We start from the raw sequence: 7660 nt of genomic DNA on the forward strand, positions 1-7660 counted from the left end.
CGCAGGTGTAGGAAACTTGTATATGATGCTGCCTCATAGAGAAAGAGAAACTTAGTAGACAAACTGATATAAAGTAAGGAACCTGCAGCTGGTGTCTTGCTGGGAGGTGCACGTGCTACTAGTAAGCGTATGTTTGGTGCTGCATCACAGAAAACGAGGGGTTTGGTAGACTAACTGAACTAGAGTAAGGAAGCTTATCTGGTGGTGCGTTTATAGAAATTGGTACACGAATTAAATTGGAATAAGGAATCTGTTGGAGTACACTGCTGGACGTGAAGGTGTGATGGAGAAAAAAGAGGTTGGTAGACGAAATTAACAAGAATAAGGACCGTATTGGAGTGCACAGCAGGAGGTGAAGGTGTCGGAGGGAAGGCAGGGATGGTCCATTTTTAAATTCAGCGGGAAGGTGCGGGAGAGATTATGCAAGAAGGAGTTTCCGTGGAATGAGAACGAACACTTATCAGGGAATATTTTACACCAAGAAATTTATACATGAATATCTGAGTCCACATTCCCCTGGAAAACCGATGGACGCGAGCAGGAGGGACGGAAAAGTTTGAGCCACAAGAGGGAAGGAAGGAAGGAAGGAAGGAAGGAGCCGTCTGCTCCTATGAACTATGAAAGAGGTGAATTAGTGAAGACATACAATTTTTTTTTTTTTTTTTATGTAGGAAGGGCACTGGCCAAGGGCAACAAAAATCTAATAAAAAAAATGCCCACTGAAATGACAGTCCCATAAAAGGGTCAAAGCAGTGGTCAAAAATTGATGGATAACTGTCTTGAAACCTCCCTCTTGAAGGAATTGAAGTCATAGGAAGGTGGAAATACAGAAGCAGGCAGGGAGTTCCAGAGTTTACCAGAGAAAGGGATGAATGATTGAGAATACTGGTTAACTCTTGCGTTAGAGAGGTGGACAGAATAGGGGTGAGAGAAAGAAGAAAGTCTTGTGCAGCGAGGCCGCGGAAGGAGGGGAGGCATGCAGTTAGCAAGATCAGAAGAGCAGTTAGCATGAAAATAGCGGTAGAAGACAGCTAGATATGCAACATTGCGGCGGTGAGAGAGAGGCTGAAGACAGTCAGTTAGAGGAGAGGAGTTGATGAGACGAAAAGCTTTTGATTCCACCCTGTCTAGAAGAGCAGTATGAGTGGAACCCCCCCAGACATGTGAAGCATACTCCATACATGGACGGATAAGGCCCTTGTACAGAGTTAGCAGCTGGGGGGGTGAGAAAAACTGGCGGAGACGTCTCAGAACACCTAACTTCATAGAAGCTGTTTTAGCTAGAGATGAGATGTGAAGTTTCCAGTTCAGATTATAAGTAAAGGACAGACCGAGGATGTTCAGTGTAGAAGAGGGGGACAGTTGAGTGTCATTGAAGAAGAGGGGATAGTTATCTGGAAGGTTGCGTCGAGTTGATAGATGGAGGAATCGAGTTTTTGAGGCATTGAACAATACCAAGTTTGCTCTGCCCCAATCAGAAATTTTAGAAAGATCAGAAGTCAGGCGTTCTGTGGCTTCCCTGCGTGATATGTTTACCTCCTGAAGGGTTGGACGTCTATGAAAAGACGTGGAAAAGTGCAGGGTGGTATCATCAGCGTATGAGTGGATAGGACAAGAAGTTTGGTTTAGAAGATCATTAATGAATAATAAGAAGAGAGTGGGTGACAGGACAGAACCCTGAGGAACACCACTGTTAATAGATTTAGGAGAAGAACAGTGACCGTCTACCACTGCAGCAATAGAACGGTCAGAAAGGAAACTTGAGATGAAGTTACAGAGAGAAGGATAGAAACCGTAGGAGGGTAGTTTGGAAATCAAAGCTTTGTGCCAGACTCTATCAAAAGCTTTTGATATGTCCAAGGCAACAGCAAAAGTTTCACCAAAATATCTAAAAGAGGATGACCAAGACTTAGTAAGGAAAGCCAGAAGATCACCAGTAGAGCGGCCTTGACGAAACCCATACTGGCAATCAGATAGAAGGTTGTGAAGTGACAGATGTTTAAGAATCTTCCTGTTGAGGATAGATTCAAAAACTTTAGATAGGCAGGAAATTAAAGCAATAGGACGGTAGTTTGAGGGATTAGAACGGTTACCCTTTTTAGGAACAGGTTGAATGTAGGCAAACTTCCAGCAAGAAGGAAACGTAGATGTTGACAGACAGAGCTGAAAGAGTTTGACTAGGCAAGATGCAAGCACGGAGGCACAGTTTCGGAGAACAATAGGAGGGACCCCATCAGGTCCATAAGCCTTCTGAGGGTTTAGGCCAGCAAGGGCATAGAAAACATCATTGCGAAGAATTTTAATAGGTGGCATGAAGTAGTCAGAGGGTGGAGGAGAGGGAGGAACAAGCCCAGAATCGTCCAAGGTAGAGTTTTTAGCAAAGGTCTGAGCAAAGAGTTCAGCTTTAGAAATAGATGTGATAGCAGTGGTGCCATCTGGTTGAAATAGAGGAGGGAAAGAAGAAGAAGCAAAGTTATTGTAGATATTTTTGGCTAGATGCCAGAAATCACGAGGGGAGTTAGATCTTGAAAGGTTTTGACATTTTCTGTTAATGAAGGAGTTTTTGGCTAGTTGGAGAACAGACTTGGCATGGTTCCGGGCAGAAATATAAAGTGAATGAGATTCTGGTGATGGAAGGTACCTTTCCTTAAGTACCTTTTGTGGGCCACCTCTCTATCATGTATAGCACGAGAACAAGCTGTGTTAAACCAAGGTTTAGAAGGTTTAGGACGAGAAAAAGAGTGAGGAATGTATGCCTCCATGCCAGACACTATCACCTCTGTTATGCACTCAGCACACAAAGACGGGTCTCTGACGCGGAAGCAGTAGTCATTCCAAGGAAAACCAGCAAAATACCTCCTCAGGTCCCCCCAACTAGCAGAGGCAAAACGCCAGAGGCACCTTCGCTTAGGGGAATCCTGAGGAGGGATTGGAGTGATAGGACAAGATAAAGATATGAGATTGTGATCGGAGGAGCCCAACGGAGAAGAAAGGGTGACAGCATAAGCAGAAGGATTAGAGGTCAGGAAAAGGTCAAGAATGTTAGGCGTATCTCCAAGACGGTCAGGAATACGAGTAAGGTGTTGCACCAATTGCTCTAGGTCATGGAGGATAGCAAAGTTGTAGGCTAGTTCACCAGGATGGTCAGTGAAGGGAGAGGAAAGCCAAAGCTGGTGGTGAACATTGAAGTCTCCAAGAATGGAGATCTCTGCAAAAGGGAAGAGGATCAGAATGTGCTCCACTTTGGAAGTTAAGTAGTCAAAGAATTTCTTATAGTCAGAGGAGTTAGGTGAGAGGTATACAGCACAGATAAATTTAGTTTGAGAGTGACTCTGTAGTCGTAGCCAGATGGTGGAAAACTCGGAAGATTCAAGAGCGTGGGCACGAGAGCAGGTTAAGTCATTGCGCACATAAACGCAGCATCCAGCTTTGGATCGAAAATGAGGATAGAGAAAGTAGGAGGGAACAGAAAAGGGGCTACTGTCAGTTGCCTCAGACACCTGAGTTTCAGTGAGGAAAAGAAGATGAGGTTTAGAAGAGGAGAGGTGGTGTTCTACAGATTGAAAATTAGATCTTAGCCCGCGAATGTTGCAGAAGTTAATGAAGAAAAAGTTGAGAGGGGTGTCAAGACACTTAGGGTCGTCGACAGAAAGGCAGTCCGACCTGGGGACATTTATGGTCCCCTCCCCAGATGGGGACTCCGAGGCTGGTGTAGGAGTCGCCATGATGATTTAAAAATTTTTGAGTGAAGGGTGTGTGTGTTATTAGGTGCTTGTAGGTTTGTGTGGAGGAAGAGAGTTGTCTTTAGAGGGCAGGCTGTGACTGCCCCCTTGTGTTGTGAGACACAAAGGGAAACGTTCAGTGAGGTCACAGCTGGGTTTAATGATAAGTTCACAGCACCCCCTGAACAGTGCTTTAGACCTCACTGGGAGTAATTATCGTTTCGGCAGGTGTCTACTGCCTCCTCCCAATATAATATCCCCTGCAGTGTTTGTTACAGTTTGTTACAGAAGCCGCGACACAGGACTGGTAAAATAATGCACGGCAGACTTGAATTCGATTAAAAATACCATTCATCTAATTTATTTTACGTGACTCACGTAGTCTAACAAAAACCTAATGCGGGCCTAGAACAAGATCAGCTCTCCTAATGAATCAGGTACAAACAATAGAAATTAATAATCTTACAACACAATTTTTAAAAGTACAACACAGCTTCATATATCAAACATCGTAAACAAATGATGCTTTTTCTCACCAAAAACAGATCCTATCCTCACTTTGCTGTGGTACAGAGTTTTTCCGCCTGTAAGTCACGGCAAGCATTTCAGCGGATGATAATCGTGCAGCACGTCAAGTGAGGCAACACCTGACGACCGGTTGAGTTTGAGTGTGAGCCAAGACATGAGCCACGGCACGGTGCAATGTTCAGTGCTCACCGGGACAAGAGGAGCGCCAAGCCAGCGGGTCCGATGCGGGGAAGGAGGGGCGTGCTGTGTGTCGCGGCGATGGCAAAGGTTCTCATGGTACAACTTTACGGGAGAGAATCCTCTGTGTTGTACGAGACCCGGGGCGAGTAAGCGACCCGTGTAGTAATGCGTGTGTGTGTGTGTGTGTGTGTGTGTGTGCTTGGGGGGGATTGATCTCGACAGGTATCAAATGCTCAAATTTGCAAGCATTAATGATTTGTGGACTCAGAATACAGCACACTCCATATCTCAGTATAGAAATCAATACAAGTTGAGCACAGTACAATATATATAGAAAAAACAATTTGTACGGCGCCGGACTGATCGCCGCCAGAGTGTTCGGCTCGGCTCACAGCACCACGCCATCACTCTTACCTGATTGTGCTAATGCTCAGTGGTCACGTAGCGGAAAGGTGAGCGCTGTTACCTTTCAGTTCACCACAGCGGAGAGGGATGAGTGCGGCACACCGGTAAACATTTAGGCTTTTGAGAGATATTGCGTTTTAAGGGAAATAACCTTCGCTAACTAATTCCCAGACACTACTTATTTCTCGGCAAGACATCCCCCTTTTTTCGTGATCTACATAATGCATGGATCAGCAATGAAAACAGTGAGCCTAACCTAAAATAATCTAATCTTCAAGTGAAAACAAGTGTTATTTCATAATTATCCGAAATATTAAATTAAAAAGCAACTTGAGCAAGGTTCATTCCGCCGAAATGGAAAGACTGCACATCACTTCTTGTTTCCCCTTTCAGTTCAGTTCAATACAGCGCGTGAAGGATAAGCAACAAGAAAATTAAAAAGCAAGCATTTCTTAACATGAGGACCACTTGTGTCGCGGCGGTGAGCAACAAACGTTATGTAAATACGTAGCAAACGGTAATTAATCACTTACTAAGGACTACCTGTTGAGTCAGGGCTACTGGGGGAGAGGGTCATTGCTCCCTAATTAATGTCTACGCCTCCCCCTCCACCACACGGTACACTGTTGGCACGAGAGAATACTTTTTCCCCCCCATTTCTTTATAATGGACACGCGCGGACTGAGATTGGGGAGATGAAATAGGGAAAAGTAATGCAAACAGGTGACGACACGTGAAGCGCACCAAAGTAGCATCAATTGAAGTACTGACGCTTGATCTCTGAAGACTGTTAGTGCAAGGAAGGTGAAGAAATGAAGATTAAGATTAAGAAGGATATATAATGGGGGAAAAACGTAATGCAAACAGGTGATGACACGTGAAGCTCACCAAAGTACCATCAGCTGAGGTACTGACGCTTAATTTTTGAAGTATATTTGGTGAAGGGAAGGAGAAAGAATTGAGTGTTTCATAATTCCTCTGTCATAGAGCAAGATTTGAGAGAGAGAGAGAGAGAGAGAGAGAGAGAGAGAGAGAGAGAGAGAGAGAGAGAGAGAGTGCGTGTGCGTGTGTATGTGTGTGTGTGAGTAGAGAGGGTGCGGCTTGGGGAGTTTGGGGAGGTGGTGGTGGTGGTGGTGGTGGTGGTTGATGGAGTGGAGATGTTCTGGTTGGTGGCTAGTGGTTGGCAGGTGGTGGAGAGGTTGAGAGGGCGTGTTGTTGTTGTTGTTGTTGTGTTTGTCAGTAGTTAGTTTTCATCCCTTTCACTTGTAAATCCCAAAACTCGTTTTTTTTCTTTTCCATTTACAACGACTAGAATTATTTCAAGATAGGAATATCAAGACAGCTCTGCCACCACACACAGTCCACCGGGAGCCTTACGTCCTTGCAGCGCCTCAGACACCACGTCAAAGCAGCAATGGTCGCAGTAATCACAGTCTGGATAATCACAGTGTTCTTGGCCGATACGAGAACAAGCTTGCCATTTCTCTGCCGTCTGCCACTGAGCATTCGCAGCAACCCTCACATCAGACACCATTCGCTGTACGAGGATCACCAAGTTGTGTACTGAGGAGCACCGTTGCTACATTTTTTTCGTGCAGGACAATTCACGTTTGTCTGAAGAAGAATACTGAATTTCTACTAAAATTCTTACCTATTATTATGGCACCTAATTGTCCAAGTAGAAAAAAAAATCTGGTATCGTGTATTTAAGCAATGAATTTGGTAGAAGCAGAATAAATTTGCCGCACTTTTTAAAACAAGACGAGAATATGCAAACCAGTCACCGAGGAAGAGCATCAGTCAGTGGCAGACTTGCCATGATGGCGTGCCCTCAGGTGGCAAAATTGCAAAGACAGACTTGGTGAAGCAGAGTACAGTTCATGATTCACATGGAACTTACGAGCTCCCCGGAACGTGCCTCGCTCTTCACCGCTGCTGTATGAGGATCATCACGCTCACGAAAACACGCTGACGCGGTGACGTCCCACCATGTCTAACAACAGGGCAAAAACCAGAGCTCATGCTTAGTTTAATTAGTGTTAGCGTAAAATGCATATTTAGCTATTCTCATTTGGTGCCTCAGAAATACAGGAAGAGGAGGAGGAGGAGGAGGAGGAGGAGGAGGAGGAGGAGGAGGAGGAGGAGGAGGAGGAGGAACAAAAAAATGCAAAGGAAAGAACAGCCAGCAACAGCCCTACTGTGGCTAACGAAGCTGTCTGTTACTTTAATGTTATTTAAAAGAAATTAAAATTATGCCGGAGTGAATTACGTCAGTTGAAAGGCTGATGCGACGTGCTTATCTAAAAGTATTCATGCAGCGGGCTTCCAGTAATTTGTATGTATTATGTTGCTGCACATTTGTTTCTTCCAACTTCCATGAATATTGCAGAATAATGTAGTCGGTTAGTAAAGCAACAAATAATATTGTGTTCCAAGATCATGAAGTCTGTATCTCATGCCTTATAAGGATTTTACGTATCAGGAAGACCGATCAAAGACAAAAAAATAAGTAAGTAAATAAATAAAAGAAAAAAATAAGATAGGAAATAGAATAAATGAATAACAAAAAAGTCCGCTCAAAATGTCATTTCTACACACACACAAAAAAAGGAGGAAAAGAAAAGCCAATTTATTTTATGGCCTGCACTGACATTATATTATTGCACCAGCAGTTCAGGACCAATATCTAAACACCCATAGCTTTTTTTTTCTATCTAGGATTACGTTGTGCTGGAACCATGCTTAATTTTGTGATGGAAAACGAAGAGGGAGAACTCAGGTGTTAGGGTGCTGGGAGGAGGAGCACTGATTGATTGAAAATTTCT

At 44.1% G+C, this 7660-nt stretch overlaps 1 protein-coding gene and 1 long non-coding RNA gene across 6 annotated transcripts in view; one reads left to right on the top strand and one right to left on the bottom strand.

Moving 5' to 3' along the window:
* LOC135112003 (uncharacterized) overlaps positions 1–7660 on the top strand; it is a 123478-nt gene that overhangs the window by 84583 nt on the left and 31235 nt on the right. The window lies entirely within an intron of this gene.
* The window catches only part of LOC135111997 (uncharacterized), a 35258-nt gene that overhangs the window by 26834 nt on the left and 764 nt on the right, over positions 1–7660 (bottom strand). The gene's annotated exons all lie outside the window — the stretch shown is intronic.

This window comes from Scylla paramamosain, chromosome 2, assembly GCF_035594125.1.
Source record: "Scylla paramamosain isolate STU-SP2022 chromosome 2, ASM3559412v1, whole genome shotgun sequence".
In the NCBI taxonomy this organism is placed as follows: domain Eukaryota; kingdom Metazoa; phylum Arthropoda; class Malacostraca; order Decapoda; family Portunidae; genus Scylla; species Scylla paramamosain.